Raw genomic sequence first — 20905 nt, 5'->3', positions numbered from 1 at the left:
TATTTTTTCTTGAAGAAGGCAGGTAAAATTATTCTTTAAGGTCTATGTGCTAATTAAGCAGCTATGATCTGATTAATCTGAGCCACTGATGGACCAGTGATAAGAAAGAACATGCAGGGTAATTGCACTGTACATTGTGATGAGAAACAAAATTCCTGATTGCAGTGGCTAGTCCATCACTGTTGGGTAAACCTCCATTACATGCCATTCAGAGATAACCAGCCACACTCCACACAACACAAGACAGGGTTGCACTGTCTCAGTGCCCACAACTCTGCCTAGTGCATACCTTGCACTGACCTGTTTGCCTAGTCTCAATTTCTAGACTCAGTTTAATCTGGCTGCTGAACATCACAACCTAAACCACACAAAACTTACAGCTGTTTGGCCTGGTTTTGTTGGAGATGTAAGCGTAAATGAGAGAAGGTCTTCATACCACAAAGATGACATCATTTGTTCCAGTATTTTTGGATTCCTTCCCTCCAACCACAACATTGATAGCAACATAATCTCAAAAGTCAGCCATTTGACGGGCTGAGAAAGAGCTGACATTGTTGGTAGTGGTGACATAGGTGTTCTTATCAAGTATTTTGCATCATAATCAAGTGGCAATCATTTTCTATTGCTAGATAATCTCTTTCATTTGTTTCTTACTTTTTTCTTTCATATTTAGCATAAAATCAACCAAAAGGGCAGCTTTGGGTTGATCATATAATAAGAAAGAATGAAGACAAATTATAAGATGTTCTAATAAGTTCAGACATGTTCATATTCTATCCACTGTTGGAATATGTACTTATCAAACTTTTTTTATGAAAATGTAAAAATACCTAGAATGCAACAGGTCAATGTTAATTTTTGTATGTATCACTTGCATCATCTTGGGGTAGATATTCAGTCAAGTTCTGGGATATCACACTTTATACTGTAAAACAAGGAATTTTCACATGCATTTTAATTTCGCGAATTTCGCAAGCGCCAAAATTCGCGAAATTAAACTGCACGTGGAGTTTTTGTCTACACTACATGCATTGAACGTCAATGGCAATTCGCGAAAATTTCATACCACGAATATATCATGTTTTACAGTATTTTGATGAAATCTTGGCGGATCCTACAAAATATAAAAGCATAACCTCTGTAGATATATATGGCTACTGAAGTAATAGAGATGGCATGGAAATTCTTTAAATTAGTCAATTTTTTCTCCTCTAGCAGCATATTTCTGCAAATGAAATATATATCTATATATGATGAATTCCAACATGGTGTATATTTCCATGGTATTGCATTAATATCTCAATCTTTGTGTATCTTATTTCAAGATGAGTGAACTACTACTCAAAGTCATTAGTCATAATGATAAGGCATATAGATGATATTAGAGATACCCATGAGACTATCATATACTGTGGATCACTATCTACCATTCATATGAAAATTCAAATCTTTTCTTGTATTAACAGAAAGTATGTTTTCTTTGTATGTCTGTAACTCTGATTCTTCAGTCGAAACATTTGATACTTTCGCCCCTAAATTATAAAAGGACCTTGCTAATTGTTCAGTAAGAGTCAAACCTCCCCTCTCCCTTTTCTATATTGCTCTCTTCCTTTCTCTTTCACATTAATTGAAATGAATTCTTAAACAGCCTTCTTTTTGTTCCGCCCGTTTCAACCAGAGTGAAATGACTTCTGTACTGCATGGTATTCTCTTTCTTCCCGGTTAATTGAAAACTGCGCCGATGAAAAGTTTAGCGCTTCATTGCAGGTGCCTTTGTATTCATACGTGTATGTTTCAACAATGCAGTTCATTGCGGTACAATAACGCTCAATTGTAATCATCCCGCTGTATGATGACGCAAAGTCTCCTATGACCTTGGTTGCATTTTTTTCCTCCCCTCGCTTGTTTTATTCTGCGAAGTTTCTTCCTCTCCCCCCCCCCCCTTTCACTCACACATTTCTGATTTCCTTACTGGTTTCATTATCTGCAGCTAACCATTATTGATTAATATTTCTCCCCCCTCTTCTGCATACATACGCAGCTTGACAATCTGAACAAAGGATAAAAAGACGATACACGTTCTTTCTTCTCTTACTCTTTATCTCTCTCTCTCTCTCGTTCTTATATCTCCCCCTCTCTCTCACACATATGATTCCGCTCTATAAAATATTTGATTAGTTTTGCATTTGAAGGGGTATCTGGAGTCATTCAAAGTGAGTAAATGGATGCTCTTTTAAGTCAAATGAAGGCACGGAAGTATCTGAACTCTACACTGTCTTACCTTTTATCATAAACTCTATTCCGCTATTCAGGCATTGCGTCAGGTATTAATCTTTGTCAGCAAAACCTGCGCGAAAAGATAGCACCATTTTTTTTTCTAACCTTTACTTGCAGACTTCCTGTAGAAGATTAGACTTTTGTTACAGGCTAGTTTTCCTGAGGGGGAAAATCTAGCATTTTTCTTGCTTTACATACTGCAGATTGTAGCATTATCTATTTAAGCATATGACAGCTACGTGAGCATGGTCACAATTTTCACACTTTGGCAGTAAGTTTTTTTCATACCTTGTTAACTTTGTACATTTATTGTCATTCTGTTTTCCTATCTTTCTTTGCAAAGAGGTGATTATTCAAAATCATTCTGTGCTGATTCCATGCAAACCCACTTAATTGGGTGGCGTGATTTGCCGTGCAGATAATGAGGTCACGCAAAAACAAAGCAAGAGAAGCGAGATGGCAGAAGAAGGGAACGGGGGATGGAATATGGTTTCTAGCGTGTGCCAAACAGAAAGGCAGCCGATAACTAGGTAACCATGGACTCAAGCGTGAAAGCACCAATTAATTCAAGCGTTAATGAGAAAGACACATGACGCCCGCAATATGCTAATGCGTAGCGGACAGCATTATTCCAACCCAGGGGATTAGCAATTCATGAGGGCTGGCCAAAGCATTCTTTTCTTATCCACCTTGCATGTCCAAACCCCGTGGGGATGGGAATGACTTTGGATGCAAAAATACTGTTTTCTGCCCAGCAGCAGCGCACACAAATTCTATTCCACACAATTATCTCCGTTCCTCCAGGATGGATTAAAGCACATGACTGCTTTCTGCTGCCATTTTGAAACTGAATACTCTCAACATGACACAGAGAATAATTTGGTTTCAGTTTGACATCCAGAAATCATTACCCTTGGTTATAGACGTGTTTGAATCACTGATCTGAAGTTATAACTATGAAGGTATTGCCAATTCACCATTGCCATTGATCATTAACATAATCCTGCTATCAGTCGGTGTGATATCGAGAAAAAAAAATGTTTTCTTCTCAGTGTATGGATCACATTTGAGAAAGCACACTTGCTTCTGTTATTATTCAATACTCACTACCGCAATGTCACACTTCTCTCCATGTTGGCCATCACAAATGTGATTGCACGGGACTGAGGTCCTTGCCAGAGCAGTTAGCTGTTTACAAAGTGCATATTGACATATGCCAGGCCTAACCAGACAGATTACTCTGAAGAAGGAGGTAAACATTGCATAACTGTGTGGAATTCAGCCGATTGACAAACACTGTCCTCGATTAGCTCTAATTATTCCACCCACTTTCAGAGCAATTCTGACACAGAAAGTTACAAGCACAGAAACACTCACAAACAGGGTCAAATTTATGCAAACTTCTCCCACTGTCAGATCCTAGATCAAAATATCAGTGTCATGGAATGCTGCATACAAAGAAAAGGAGGGTGGTGCAAACAATGTCAGCATACACCACAGGAAAAGGGGAATGTACCCATAGTAATAATGCACATTGTGGTATGTCTCATTACATTATTGTAGCATCTGACTACATTTGTCCACATAAAAGTTTGTACCATTCCTTATTTCTACTGCAGATTGTAATTAGTATTCAAGTTTTAAAATAAAATACTTCACAGTTTTTATAAACACCCGACATCCAGTCATGTGATGACAACTTGTCAGCCAAAACTGGTTGACATATCGCTCACTACACAAGATGTAAATAAAAGAGAGGTGGTGTTGAAATACAACCAAGACAGTGTAATAACAGAATAAATTTTATGGACCAAACTTACATTTCATGTTGATTCACATTTGGAAAAAAAGAAAGGTTAAAAAAAATCATACATCATATAGAAAAGGACTGGATTTGGGGTGGGTTTTTTTTAGAAGCAATTTCAGTTGAAATAAGAAATAGATTATTCTTGCATGATAGAAGAAATGGAAAAGGATAAATACCTTCAGACTTTTTTTTTCTAGCTCAGTTAAAATCCCCCCCCCCCCTCCCTTCGAGGTCGCCATTTTAGACAGATTTGAAGACAGGTCATGAATGTGGTAGAAGTGAGAGGGGCAGCTCAGCTTTAGCGGACAGCCAGGAGGAGTCAAGGCAAAGCTGCCCCATGATTGGGGGAATTAGCCGACCTACATCGCACCTCTAGTGCCTCCAGAACAGGCAGGCAAGAAAAGCTTGCTGAAATTCAAAATACCTGTAGAGCTCTGTGCGTATTGATGTACATTTGTAGCATCTCGTCAGCGAGAACACAACTCCCCGCATACACCCAGGAGTAATAGCACATAATTCATGGGCACAATGCCTGGAATTCTGGTGTTGTCAACATTTCGCAACAGCAGCGGAAAGCTTAGGTGTGCGCCGGGGAGGACACGACTCCAGGTTTCAAGAACTATGATTCTGACATTTGGGGTGATTAAACAGAGAAAGGGACTACTCATCGCTAGGCAACTGGGGAAGGATTACGGGCTTAGGAAGCACAACACCCAATCAGCAGCAGAGATTTGCCTGAAGAGATAATCCGCACAAGAAAAGACGGGGAGGGTGGTTTACGAGGGGACACGAGTCTCCTCTGAATTAGTTGCTTGCCTTTAGAATGACATCATAAGGAAGGGGGGTGGGGGTAGTGCAGGAAGGGCAAGGATTATGGTACACAGAGGTATGTAACACACCAAAATGCCTCCAAGGGGGAAAATCTGTGACACCAGTCACATCTCTTCAGTCCCATGAGTGCAAATACGTGTCCCCGAGAGTCAAGCGTGAAGGGAGCTCGTAAGAAGAGCGAAGGAAGGATACTAAACTGCATGAGGAATTCCAGAAGGGAATAAAATGCACATCAGATGGGATTTGATCCACTTTATTAGTCAGTCTTCAAGGCACACCGTGGACACAGTCCATTGGAGAACATTAGGACTACACTATGCAGGGTGAGGGTGGCTTATCATACAGGTTGGCGTTGAAGGTAACGACAACACCAGCACCGAGAATGAAGGGACTAGGAAAGGAAGTCATTGGAAATGTGCTTACCTTGCAAGACGGATGTCACACTCCAAAGACAGCTATGGAAATCAGGCTGCACGACATGGGTCGACGACTCGATACTTGGTGATGAATAGTCCTGGTTTCTGATCAGTGGAGTTATAAATGAATCCAGTGGGGATATGGAGCAAAGGGCCGCAGATCTGAGAGGTCACGGAGGAGAAGGGAAAAACAGAAGGGAGACTTTAAGAAAGAGAGAAATTAAATCACATTGGAATAATAGAGTAAGAGTATCAGAGGGAAGGAGAGAGAAAGAGATAGGAGAAATGAAAAGAGCTGAAATAGTGTGCGGCACAAGTGCATTGCATGGTTGCCTTTTAATGACCAGCCCACGGGCTATGCGCTGGCATTATCCCAGCGCTTTTGGCCGGTGCTCCCCCGACAAGCCCCCTTCGCTGTCCTCACACTACCCCCACACACTGGCGAGTAAAGGGGGGAAAAAAGAGCACTCTTTTCACCACACACTGGGCTAATCAAGGCCCCTACCTACCTTGCCTCTCACTCACACTCATCAGCCTGCCGCAGTGGACATGACGAGCGTGGCTTCTGCTGCTACTGCCCGACGACCAAATGCATAGCTTCTTAATTCTCACTGCAATAATGAATCATTCCCAAACGATGGAGAGAGAGCAAGAGACGTAGAGTCAGACAAACTGACACTGGCTTTTCTCTTTCTCTCACGACCCAAGTCTCCTATAGCCTCTTTCTCTCTGCATTGCCTTCTCACACCCCAAGTCCAGCTGGCATTGTTAATTAGATGCAACGCATATAATGCGTTGACTTTTAGTGTGAGGAGCTAATTTTGCATTAACAAGCCGGTAGAGAGCTGTTGAGCGTAGGGTTTGCACACGAGATATCATGGTCATAGTTAATGAATCAATGCTAACTTCCATGTCTTACTCACATCTCTCCCTTCACTTCCCTCTCTCTCTTTCCCTTCGTCTTCTCCCTACCTCCTTCTCACTTCTCCTTAATTCAGTAATCCTCGCTACACGCATCTCTCCTTCTTTCGGCATATCGCCTCACAACTCACAGAGCACATCTTCTCTTTTCTTACAAGACGGAGGTCCGGTTTGATCATCGCTGTAGACAACACAAATCTATAGCCTACTTGAATAATACGTGTACTTGCATATCTCTTTGCTTTGTCTTATCTCGACTTGTCTATACATCCACTATTAATTAAAACTCTGAAGAAACTTTTACCTCCTGTGCTTTCAACTCATGTAAGTTTTCTCTCATTAACTAGTGTTGCTGGTATTGGATCCACATAGCGTGCACATAAAAATACTTGGTATGATATTTGATATCTATTCTCACCGAGCGATAGGTAAATCACCCCTTCTCTCAAAAAGTTTATCACCTCGAACAGTTTTGTTTTATTCACTCTTTTCTCTTACTGCATTTTTGTAGCCATTTTCTTAGCTTGGCATTGAAGTACCTTCTGTCGTTGTCCTACTCAGATATGCCCATCTTTCTGCAAGGCAATAGATGCATACTTAATGAATGCCGACTTTCACATGGCTATGCACCAATACACCATCAATCATTAGCTCACTTAATGCTGCCCTGCACAAGATGGCTCTGGGTCTTTATTTCCTATTGAATAACCACTGTGGCAAATTTACTGGTACCCTCTGATACTACCATTATAAAAAAAAAATACAAAAAATCAGGCCCATCAGGGGGATTCTAGTATTCACTGGCCATGCAGAAAAAAAAAAGGGGGGGGGGGGTGGAAGGTATTTTTACCTTATTTCCTCAAGTATGTCCAAAACTAAAGATTATCGAAGCAGAACAAGCCTTAATATTATCATAAATAAAGACTGAATGTGTGTATCCGGATAAAAGGACCAATACTTTATGCATTTCTAGATGTCAAGACATCTTTTTTTTTAAATTATACTTCATTCTAGCAGTATTTTGTCTTGTTTTATCACTGATAGCATTACATAACGTCACATGACCTTATACAGACAGCTATCACAAAACTCTTAAAACTTTTCCCATGAGACTCAAATTTCAGTAGACTTTGTACAAGTCACATCAGATTTGTGTACACTATTAGTGAAAGCCATTATTTTCCATTTGCAAATGGAATAAAAATACAGCTTCAGTGCTTCAAAGTAGTTCTGAAATGTGAGTTAGGAATAGAAACAACCAACATAAAAATGTTAATTAGTATGATCAATATTAAGTATTGTTGAATAAACAAAACTGACCAATAGCTCTGTCAAAATCATTGCTAGAATAAACCATCTACATTTACGGTTTATTGGGAAAATCAGTGATATCTCCATATATTTGGGGCTTTATTGCAAATTTTTTATATGGTAGGATGTTTTGTGATACAACTGAACTATACATTTGTAAGAAATGTGAACATTTTTTTAATCATTGTTCCCAATGGTAAACAGTGGCTTTAACAGAACTTGACTTTCTATAACAAGACCATAAATAGGTGATCACTATATAACATTTTGAAGATAGCCACTACATGATATCAAACATATTTTTATCACAACTGATTGAAAAATTGCATACACTGAATAAGCCCCGAATTAATGAGTGTTTAGAAGTAGCCATGATAAAAAATCATGGGCATGCATACTTAGGCAGGATTTTGAGCCTAGACCTCCTGATCACCAGACAGGCATCTTATCCGCACGACCACCGAATGTCAAGTTGTAGGGCAATTTGTCAATCAGTTGCGATAAAAAAAGAACTCTACGCAAAAATTTCATGAATTTGTAAGCATTTTTCCCCCCCAATGTCCAGTGTTAAGCAGAATATACAAACACACACAATCGGCTTTGCCAATTAATATCGTTGTATTGCTTTCATCCCGTTATCATTCACACATTTGATAGTGTACTTGAGGTATGAGCTATTGATTCTTCCATTTCACAAACCCTCGAGATTGTCCAATACCCAACATCATCTGAAAAACCATTATCAAAGACCAACTAACAAACACGAAATGAATGGGATAAATGTATAAATGAAATAATAAAATTGAAGAAAAGCTCAAAACTGTTAAATGATTATTTGATGGAAAGCAGAAACAAGATGACTATTAAGATTAATTTTTCTATAGCAACAGGTCTAGACAGCTTGTGTCCTATTACAGCAGAAAAATTTTCTTTTTTCTCTGTGACAAGTGAGTTAAACCTGCAAGGTTTACAGAGAGAGGAAAAAAAAATGGGAATTGAATCCTGACTGTCTGGATTTCATTTACAGTCAAACTGTCTAAATTTTGACTTTCTTCTTTGAATTATACTCATAAACATTTTTTAAGCAATACAAACATACCTCTTTTAGGTCATTTTGAAGAAATTTACTTAAATCCAGGAAAATGACTGTAAAAGTGCACATGAACATCAAACGTCCACTACATTCAATTGTGAAGATGGTCGAGATGATGAATTTAATCTCATGTTACTAAGACTCTGCAACAAAACTTTCCTTGAGGATTTTTATTTTCATCTTTTGAATTTAGAACAACTGCGTTAAAGCTCATGACTACTAAAAGTACCATGACCAGTCTGGTGCTAACAACCAAAAACGACATCAGTCATATTATTTTATGAACATAAACTTAACTGACTCCCAAAATTTATGATCTTGTTATAACTTCCTGATGACACCCAGTGGAATAAGATTCATTTCAAACAAACAAACAAACAAATAAACAGACAAACCAACAAAAATGCAAGCAAATTTGACATGCAAGCAACTTGGCTAATCATATTACTAGCAGGATTTTATCAAGTCTAAAGAAGGACCAAAATGTTGTTACATCACAAGACAAAGTTATATGTCTTGGTATATCACACCACAATACAAAGTTATGTCTTTTTATATTACCTCACTGTTTTAATATATGTTCATTCCCATTTGTCCTTCTTTAGTTGGATAAAACATAAGGCTTACTGATAGCAGAGTAGTCAGAATGCAATCTAACTCACTGGCCAACCAACATTTTTCAGCCTCTTGTTACCCATTCTAGTCTTTGCGTTTTTCAGCATTTGATTAAAACATTCTAGAAAAGCTATATTTTCTCTATTAACTTGAGTATCAGTCAAGAACATATCAATGAATATGATTACACCATTGAGGACGGACTGATTTTATTACAACACACATATCCCATAGATGCCTGCCCGAGTATACTCAGGACTCGTCCTCAACAGGTTAAATATCACCAAACTACACATTTTTTTTTTCTGATAATTCAATAAGAGAGTATACCCATGAGTAAATATCCAAAATATGGCCTGAAATCTTTGAAACTACATACATTTGACACAGTTTAAGTTCTTTGATGGCAATATCTGATGACAATTAATTGTTTACCTATATTTCCATAGCCATTCCATCAATCAAACATGTTTTCATCACTTGCATGAAGACAGATACTTTGCACACTGATTTATAACGAACCGATAAGTAGATTAAAATTACATCATCCTTTTACTAAAACAAAAAAAACAAAAAAAAACCCAAAAAACCAAAATAAGACAAAACAAAACAAAACAACCCTTTCCCTACTTTCCCAACCCACTCGACCTCCTTGACTAAAAACAACAACAACAAAAGACCACAAGACGCTGCTCTCTGCATGCCTGCAATGCAACATCCCATTAAATGCTATCATCATTACGCCACAGCAAGATTTCATCTTTGTCCAGTGAGACTCAAGGTGGTTTGCTCCACATTTGCAATTCTTTCTCTTCCGATACACTTTATTCCCTCGGACTCAGAACCACAAATTCTCATCTAGACCAGGTCATCAGGGAAGACATCTTGTCCAAGGGACCCATCCTCTCCCCCCATCTCGATCCCTAGGTTGATTGACCTCATCTACCGTCATGCCAATGGAGTGAATCTATTATTCATAAAATATTAATCCAGCTATACTGCTCCTGCTCTCTTACTCAAACCCTGGTGATAATGCCGAGAAGATGTGCCGTCAGGATTTTTCCTTTTTATCTTGAAATACATTTTGTGTGTGTGTGTGTGTGTGTTGTGTTTTTTTTCCCTTCATTTTGAGGAGCTAGAGGTACATTGCTAACATACATGGTTCAACTGAAGATATAAATGTAACCCTGAGTAACACATCCATGGTGGCCTTATGTGTTGGATTAAGCCACACCCTGATCTTACTAATGACCACTCAATGAAGGACATATGTGATCAAAGATATACAGACATCAGGATCCCATGGCTTCTGATCCATGGTATACTAAACTTTGAAAAAAACAAAATCTAGCCATTATTTCACTAACAACAGCTGATGTTTTTGAGGTTCATTACTGTAATTATAAAATTTTGAGAGTCTCATGAGAGAGGGGGAGGTCATCGTGCAAAGAATCCTAGGATACAAAGCTATTCTGGCTTAACAGGAATAAGTATGTATCTTTATGAATATTTCACTGTATGATCACAAGACTGTGGTAGTTTTTCATTATTAGTCACTTTTAGGTGATGGAAATCTACAACTATTCATTGCAATTAATATCTTTAAAAAAAATTCATTTGAACACCTGATAATTTCACCTGTTGTACAATCTGCAGTCGACAATTTCATGTGCGCTACATTCCGTCATCTTTGAGGAAATTGAGTCATCTTCAAAATGATGCCTAAAGCCTGTGTTTAATGAAGAATGCCTGCAGATGTTGGAGAGACAGTCACTCCATGAAACTTACTCAAACACTAAACAAATCAGTCCAATCAACTCAAAATGGTTTTCCCATCAAGTTCAGATAAACTTCAATTCTTATCATCTTTTTATAACAATCGGAAAGCGTAACCTAGGCTGCAGATAGCTTGAAATTCTCATTCAAACAGCATCGATTCAACTACCAGAGGGTTGAACTGAAAGGAGAAGATGACAGTCACAAGTGACTTGCCAGTCTGCCTCACTGACTCAGTTTTTGCTCTTTGTCCCTCCCCTGAGCACACTGCCTCCCTCTGAGAGGGCTTGGTGGGGATGACCCTGACAACGGCCAAGAGCTCTAAGGTCAACTTGCAGATTGCTGACCCCCCAGGGGTGTTCCCCCCATCATGGATACTGTTGCCATGGCAGCAACACTCATTAAGGTGGCACAAGTACCATTTCTTTAAGCACTAATCACTCCTCTGGTGGTGAGAGAACCTATGATGGTGAGAGCGAGGCTGGTGAGAGCGAGAGGTAAAAATTGAGAGGAGAGAATGAGAATGATAGAAAGACAGAACACAGAGGAGCAAGAGATGGAAAAAATGGAGAAAAATATAGTGAGACAAGTGATGAAGATACAGAGAAAGGGAGAGAGAGAAGGAAGACTTACTGCCTTTTCTCATTAGGGGCAACCTTCTTTTTTTTAAAGTAAACTCTTATGATGCTGTTGCTATGGTTACTCTCCCAGTCATAGTCGGCATCATCACCTTCACCTATTCTAACCCTTTGTGAAGTCCTACACCTAAAGTGTAATCACAGAATTATCGACCTGCATTATATGTTTTCAGAAACCCTATATTTCTTTGCTTCATGAGCAGTAAGGTTGCTTTTCAATAAGTATCTCAACGTTTCAAAGTTCACAGAAATGCAAAATAAATGGAAATTTGGAAGACATACATGAGTGAAAGCACATGAAGATGGCACAGCAAATCATCTCAATTAGTATATCTTTCATCACAAGTATAATGAAACTGAAATTGCTAATTTTCATCAATATAATAAATTCAAGCATTAAATATCTCTTTCCAGAGCTCAAGCAAGACTATGAAACATTTAGGCCTATATGGACAGAAGTAATTTCCACATTTACTTCTTCTTTTTTTCTCTCTTTTTTTTTCAAAATGTAATCAATCTTCTGGGTATGGTCCAATCTTATTACATTAAAAAAAAAATAGTAAAACTGAACTAAAAAAAGTGATTTTTATTTGTTCTAGAGAGACAAAGAGACAAACATACAGACAGTGAAGACAAAGAGAGAAAGAGAGAGAGGACAGTCTGAGATCTAGACTCAAAAGTGCTCTTCTCCCCCTGTTACTGATGTGAGTGCAAGCTATCGCAAATCTTATCAAACACCGTCCCCAAGATGTTCCTTACACCGTAACGCAAGCTGGGTTTCCCACTCTTAAGTTTGGTGAAGAGGTGCAACAGCCCTCTCACATGTCCACTTCTATGCCTCCTCATGGTCTTCCCTCCCAAACTTTTACCCTTGCATGCCGTTCTCACATGCAAGAATTAGATTACCTACACTTGTGTAAATGTATCTCCATGCAAACCAAAACACGCTTTCTTGCTCTAGCTTTGCTGAGGAGGCTTTTACTAGCAGGCCTGGAGATGTTAAAAATAAGCTAGCACTAGTTGCCTCAAGTCTTCAACAAGACAATGTACTTTCTTTCCTCCCCCCCCCCCCCCCCCCCCACCCTTCTCCATCCTGTTCCTTCTTCAATCTCAATCCTCCGCCCCTCTCTCCTCCCACTCCATCCATCCATCCATCCCTGCTGGCCGGGTTGATTGGGTGTGAATCTTTATGGTGCATATGTTTGGACAGAGGCACCGAAACAAGGCGGGTGAAAATCACCGAGATTCGGCCGAACATCCCAACACCTGTCACCCCAAGTTTACACAACCGCTCCCAAATTTGACACGCGGAGCAACAAAATAGCCGTAACTGGAATATGAGCTCCCCAATTTATCTGATTTCGTCTAATTTACCTCATTAAATTCTCCTTGCCTTAGTGCCTGCTTATTCCTTTTTGTTTTCTCCTCAGTCAGGATATATTTGCCTCAAAACATCCCAAGTATTCGAAGTAATTAGGCATTTCATATCTCATTTAGCCATGATGCGGCTGGTTGGGAAGGGGCATTGCACTAAAGAAGCCACTGGCAACAATCATGCAGATAGTCCAATAATTGTCCTGGTTACAGCCTTCTCTTCTCCTCCTCTCAAGTACTGGCAACCGTTTCTCTCCTAACATCAGACTCTAAACGAAAGGGTAATAAGCAGCAAAGCCAGACCTCATGCACTTCCAGTCAGCCACAAGGCTCCTAATTCACTGGCATAGCTTCATACAGAGCTATGGCTAGAATGTTTAATGCCTTCTCCCCCCCCCCCCCCCTTCAAAATCCAAGTCATCGACGTGCCAAAAGTAGAGCAGCAGCCCTCCCTCTATAGTTTGGATTTCCTCTTTCCGTTGTATTTGTGGGCATAGTAAACAAGTAAGTCTGCTGGTGAATGGGTGTAAAAATATGAGGGAGATGTAATCCAACAAAGTTTAACCTTCTGTCCCCGTCTTCTTGCTCTCTTTTCGCTCAAGTTCCCGACTTCTCTAACCATTATCACCACTACTCCGCTTTATCTCTGTTGCTAGGCTCTGTTGCTAGGCTCTGTTGCTAGGCTCTTCTCTTCTCTTTCTCTACTTCATCTCCACCGTCTGCCTCCCTCTCTGGCCATACTGACAGCAGAAGGCGTTAACAAGACAATTTGCACTGCTGCTTGGCCTGAGATCAGGTCATGGGGGAGGGGGGAGCAGGAGATTGGAGTGTGGTTGAGTGAGTGTGAGCATGTGTGTGTGTGTGTGGGTGCGTGTATGAGTACATGCTCAGATTGAAGCTCCTTGGCATTAGCATTTGCAGTGTATTGCAAGTGTGTGTGTGTGTGTGTGTGTGTGTGTGTGTGTGTATGTGTATGTGTGTGAGGGCATTAACACCACGGTTTGATCGGAGAAAGTTCACTCAACCTCTGACCAGGGGATGAATCGAAGGGGGTTATTTGCATTGTGACTGGCTAATAAACGGAGGTTGCAAAGCCCCGCCCAGACTGACCCAAAGTGTACAAGTGCACTGGCTGAGCCATCGTCGTCGTCGTTGGAGGGGGCAGGATGGAAGAATGAGCCAAGGAAGCCATGGCCTTGGTTGCCCTGACTAACAGAACGATTGCAAGCTCATGTCTGTCTAATCCTGAAATGCTCTGCCTCTGATTCAGTTTGCTGATTACCCCCCCCCCCCCCTTACTATTTGACTGCTAATCCACGTTTGTATGTCCTGCCCTGATTTTCCACCCAATCTCTGTCCATTCCTAGCTCCTTCTTGCTGCTGCGTCCTACAAGATTGAGCACAACAAACACTCCCTTTCCTGTCTTCTCTGTACGACTTCTAATCCCTAAGACTAAATTCTAACCTAGTTCTCTGCCGTCCCAAGGTTTCCCCTAAATCTCTCCTTCTCCCACATCGGTCTCTATTCGCTTTCCGCAAAGTGATAGAAATGCAGCGAAATAGGTCATTATATTGTACAAATGAACTAGACGAGCTTAGCAGCAATTAATACCAGGAACTGACAGGGATCAAGGAACTCACATAGAGCCAAAAAGGCCTGGATTACCAAGTCTTCTCTAAATCACTGGTTCCTGTTTAATTGGCCTCTCTTTATCCTTCCCTCATGGATTTTTCCCCCTCTCTATCTTTTTTTTCCCTTTTCTTGGGTTATTTTCACTCTGATTGGACCACAGGGCACTATTTCGAATCAGACAGTAACTGCCATGTGTAATCACAGTGACTTATTGCTCAGACAAGACACTAAACAGTGTGTGGTGTAATCGCAGCATTAGACATTTTCTGGCACCCACTTTTTTCAGCCATGATAGATTAAACAAATGATGAGTGCACTTTGATACATTAAAATATTTCTCTAAAAAAGTAAAGCGAAATGACCATTGACCCTGCAGTGGATGGCAAACTTTAGGAATTATTGGAACAAAGATTCTGGAACGCAATTCAAATGTTCCTATGACAAATCTCCCTTCCCTTACTTCTTCATGGTCCTTACGTCATAAAAGGCCAATATTTCCTGAGCAGGAGAACTTAGTAAACTCTAAATATCTACAACTAGAAATGTTGACTCGCATTTTAATTTCGGAAACTTCACGAGAGTCAAGATTCATGAGCGAGCCAAGATTCGCGAAATTAAAATACATGCGAAAGTTCTTGTCTACACCATATGCATTGAATGCCAGTGGCACTTTGCAAAATGTTATGCCTTGAAAAAGGCCGTCAGCTCCAATACGCAAAAATGTTATGCCGCAATAGTATTTTGCTTTACAGTAACTATAACATGTGGTAATAATCTGTATCTTGTTACCTATCCATCTTTAGGATGAATGGTATCGCTAGCCTCTAATTTCTGCTACCATCTTCACCCCACCCACCAATCATCCTATCATCCCATCATTCCTGGTTGGCAAGGAGGAGCTAATCTCCCCTCATCATTGGAACTCCACATTCATTGGAAGAAAAACACTATCACACATTATACCACGATAACAAGTTCATAATCTTTCCCAGGGCCATGGCAGTCTACAACATCTGGAAATATTCTGCCGTAGAACCGCACACACCAACAGAACTCGCCGCTCTTTGCCATATACACACTGGCATTGATGCCCTTCCTCGGCGGCTTAAGCACCCGTCCTCTGGGACCGTGCAGCCCTCTGTTCTTTCTCTACACCTCTCCCTCTCTTGCTACCCCCCCCTCCCCCTATTCCTTGGTCTCAGTTGGAGAAACAAGAACCTATCAATTTATTATGCCAAAGAGTTGGGGAGCCAGGGGTAATTATCAGCAAGACAGAACAGCAGCGAAATTCCATTAACGTTCCCAGGATTATGAAGTAACTGACAGTTATTCAAGGAACTCTAGCGGGCCTCCGGTACAGGGAAACAACTTCCCACATTTTATTCTTCTTTTCATTGAGGTTATACTGTGTCTTCACTTTTTATCCTCCCCCCCCCCCTCTTTATTCTCCTGTTTTCTGTCCCTCCCCGCCCGAATTATTGGAGTGATTACGAGTTATCACAGACTCTGCCAGAAACAAAAATGTGCCCTAATGGGCGCTGGATCGGGGGAGATAGTGGCGGCTAACTCGATTTGATTATGGGGGGAGTTTATCTGCTCTGATAGGATGTGCTTGCTTGAGCAATCAAAAGCAGAATTATGTTTGCAATTCCACAATAATTGGACTGTTTGCTCCATATCAGGCAGAGTCTTGACATTGGAAAGAACAAGACATACAGGCCATCAGGCAGTCAGGCAAGCTCAGCCTTAGCACTTTAAGAAAATCGGACGGTTCAACGAGGAGGATATAATGGCTGCAGCTTAACTCCCTGCATGCCAAACTAAAATGTTTTCTCCACCTAAAGAGGGATGTACAGGATAACATCATCACAAATGACTCAAATCTTTCAATCATCAACTGCTCGATGATAATAAAGAAGATGTTGATGATAACACAGATAAAGATGATGATGATGGTGATGACGATAAAGATGATTTCTAATATAAAGCTAGCAATGGGAGAAGAAACCTTGTCCTATTCTATCTACAGCTAGATTTCTGGCTTCATTGATAGTGCCATCTTTGTCATTGCCATCAGTACATCAAACTAAACTTTACTTCTGCGGTGAAAGCTTATCACTTAATCCCCTTCATACTGTAATAACCCTAATTACCACACACAAACATGTATACACATACACACAAATACATTCAAACACATAGGGCCTACACATTCAAAAACAAATATACATTCATCTGCAGATGTACACACCCATGCAAAGTGTTATCCCAAGCTTTACTGGATCATAGACAATTGTTTGCTCGCATATTGTGAGCCTATACTGTGTAAAACCAAAAATTTTCCCACGTATGGAATTTTCGTGAATTCGTGAGACAAGATTCATGAAAGTAAAATGCATGCAAAGTTTTTGTCTACACACAATACATTGAATGCCAGTTACCAATTTGCGAAAGTTTCATGCTGCGAAGATGGCAATCGGCTCCAATTTGTGAACGTTTCATGCCATGAATGTTTCTAGATTTACAGTATCATACACTGAATTATGAATAAATTTACCTTGAATTTACCTTGAAGTGCCACACCTCCATCTTCACATAGATAGATTGCAAGTGTGGCAGGGTTTAGGGAGCTTTTTAGCCCATTAATAACCCAATTTAGACAATTTCATTTTGAAGGTGAGGAGTGTCTGTGACTGGATGACATCTTCCAGCTGTCTACCACTCGTTGGCTGTAGAAGTGTTTTCTTACGTCCAGTCTAGGGCGTTGGATGCAAGTAGGGAAATTAGATGGGTAAACCTTCCAAATTATCCTCACAAAGATAACTGCAAAAAAGGGTCACCAGTCTTTTTATCCCACATACCAAAACCGCTGAGAAACAGTAGAAAGGAACAATCTCTTTGTTTGACTTGTATGTGCGTGTGTCTGCGTCTTTCTTTACTCTTGCCTTGTGAAAACAACAGCACAGGCTGGGGTGGGAATTTGGGTGAGATCGGATGGACAAGTTTTCAGCAGCGGGTGTATGTAAACGATGAGTTGAAACAACACAGAACAGCTTTAGAAACAACATGACGTTTGAAACACACCAGCAATATGAAAACACTGGTCTGTGAGAAAAGAGATATGCTCATATGAACAGGTCAGCCCATATGGTATATCAATACTGGTTCAGTTGCTATCATTTTGCAGTTGAGACCATTTGACTTTGAGCAATATTTCTCAGCAGGTTTTGATATTACTTGTGTTACCAAAACATCATAATGTGAATCCAATATCTCTTGTGTAACAATGATACTAGTTTTAATAGAGAGAACATGTAATAATAGCGGCAGTATATGAAACATCAACAAATATCCATCTCTTGTCTGTACTTAGTAAAACAACAGGACAAATCTCAACACTTTTTTTTTAATGCACATTAGGCTCCCTATATACTGAATTACTTTTGATCTATTGTAGAATGGACTGTTATAACTTGCTAAACAGTTACTTCAGACAGACATAAGCACTGTATATCTGTTCAACTTAAAAGTTCTGGACCACAGAGCAATGATTCTAAGAAAACGTTCTGGTCGTTTCCACCAGGACACCAACGAAGCACTGCACCTCCTGTTTGCTTGACCCAAATATCATTTATCTTTTCCTTTTTTCTTCTTTTTTTTTTGGAGAAATCCTCAAATGATGTACTTTCCTCCTGACAGATACTGAATTACCTACCACACATCCTTCAAAACAATGAAAGTTGATTCCCCACAGAAAAACAAAAGCCAATCAAAATTTCAGTCTTTTTATGCTTAGATGAAATGATGACTCTCAGCAGGTGAGAACACAGTCGGGTCAACACATTAGAAATGCTGACATACCGACCCACTGATATTCAGAATGTTAAATCTTTCTTTCCACATCCTAAATTTTGCTACATTTGTCAATTTTTTTGCCTTAAATTCAGCAATTCCATTACAGCAGTTGATTCCCTTTGGTAGATTGCCTTCAAAGTAAGTATATAAAACATCAGAATATGAATCTTAACCTCATGCCTTCCCAGTGTGTACTAGTGTAGTTAATATGAAGTGATTAGTGTTACAATTCAATCTTCTTTTTAGCACTTTCAGAAAATATGAATTTAAATTTGAAGTTCCTAAGCATCAAATCATGCAAACATCATATTTGTTCACACAAAAGCAAACTCTACAACTCTGATTTTCCAGTGGCTCAAGTGAAGAAAACATGATATAAAAACAAAAGATATAATTTCCTATGTTGTGTAGGGTCTGAAATGAGGCTAAGGTATTAGATCACCATTCCTGACTGCAGGTGGAACAAACCACTGGCCCCCTAAGGCTAGCCTGCTTCTGTGCAGGCAGGACAGGTCAGCTGAGTTCACAGAGGTCACAGGGAGGTCAGCAGTCAAACAGGGTGTCACCTCAGGAGTACACAGAGCAATGCTTATCTTGGATGATGCCTGGTGTAAATGGAGCCCAATTCGTATTGGCAGTATCATAGAAACGCAGTTATCAAATTGATGAGAACTGTGACAGTAACTCAAGAATATAAATTATATCATAATCATCATGAACACTAAGAATATATACAGTCATAAGATTGACAACTGCACAGACTGCTTTCATCATCATATTTCCATAATCACATCCCTACAATCATCATAATCACAGTCTTCTCATTATCATACACATTATTTCATGGCATATCTAAACCTTTGCTTGGATACATTCTTTCCTAGCTTTTCTTCCTTATGTCCAACGAGGGCAGCACTTGGCTTGCAACATGCATACCATCATCCCTCCCCCCTGGAAGCAGTCCCAACCATCAGAGACCACTGGGAGATCACCTCCCTTGCATCTTCCTGCTGTTTGTCTTTCTGGTTCCGACATGGAAACAGTGTTTAGATGGTAGGTCTCCCATGACAATGAGGAAGAATCTCCCCTCCTGGTGTGTTTCCCCTCTAATCCCCAATTCCCCTCCCACTTCCAGCCCTACCCCTCCCACTTCCATCCCTACTCCTCCCCCTACCCCTCCCCAAGAAAAGAGCAACATACCCATCATGCTTAGGATTAGGAGGTTTCATGCTGGTCTCACTTAATCCTTCATTCCCAGGGAATGGACATCACTTTATAATGATATACAACTTATACAAGGACAGGACATTGTATGTAAATGCTCAATATGAAATTTGTTTTGAAAGACATATCTACTGTGATCTGTGACATTTTAAGGGCATACTGTACCTGACAGCCCATCATTATGTTTTGCTTGCTTGATGTTCTGAGCCCCAAAGAAAAGAACAGTGCCTTCTATACACAGCACCATTAGTCTCTTAGACATCTTCTTTGATTTGCATTTTGTTCTTTTCTTTCCTCTAAAATTGTTGAATAAGAAAATACTTCTACTACAGCACTGCAGTACTGTTTGAGGACTGTATGCTTACTGCGTTTATGATGGTAAGGCAACAATCACTCTCATCTTTCTTTTTTTCTTTTTTCTTTTTGTCTGCAGCTTTTTGACTTGGGTTTGGACTATTTGGAATTATCTTTAATATGAAGACAAATTGAAATACACTGTAAGATAAGTCACATCAATGATGGACCTATCACTCATCAAAACTGAGAGACTGTATGAGATACATGGGAACCTGTTTTTGAAAATCTAGCGCTCATGATGTTTTAAGGTCTAGATGTGCAAATTGGTGGGGGGGGGGGTTTCTCTCTCTTTTTTCTATTAAAAACAAGTGGCACTTTTGGATTAAATTCTCTTAAAACGAGTGGCACTTTGGGATTAATATCTCTACAAGCTAATGGCAATTTTGGGTTAAAATCTCTTTGAAATGGTCTCTGTCACAGTTTCCATTTTTGCCAACAGTCTACACAAACTCAAAAGCATCAACCGATGTGGTGCAAAGCCAACAAGAACAATTTTTTATTTGTTAAATCTGTAGGCCTATGCAAACATAAAATGTGCTACCTTTGCTCTAGCATACTTTCAGAAATGCCATCCCATTTTTGGGGAATATATCTCCTCATTGAAAGAGTCTAGCAAAGTACGACTAATTTCATATCTGCAATTTTCTTATCTTTCCAACATATCTACTCTTTTGAACTCATGCGGTGATAGCGAGTCATTCATTTTCACGGTTACTGTAAAGGTAAAGACATAATCATCAAGACAAATGTAGAACACTGACAATTAAAACATTGGCA

The 20905-nt window shown here is 39.8% G+C and overlaps 1 pseudogene; it reads right to left on the bottom strand.

Moving 5' to 3' along the window:
* The window catches only part of LOC139727812 (zinc finger homeobox protein 3-like), a 244515-nt pseudogene that overhangs the window by 56928 nt on the left and 166682 nt on the right, over positions 1-20905 (bottom strand).

Source organism: Diadema antillarum, unplaced genomic scaffold (assembly GCF_040938485.1).
Source record: "Diadema antillarum isolate AM-2024a unplaced genomic scaffold, OU_Dant_1.0 seq00000153_RagTag, whole genome shotgun sequence".
NCBI lineage: Eukaryota > Metazoa > Echinodermata > Echinoidea > Diadematoida > Diadematidae > Diadema > Diadema antillarum.
The sequence above is the reverse complement of the archived record's forward strand: the minus strand, read 5'-3'. Positions and strand labels throughout refer to the sequence as shown.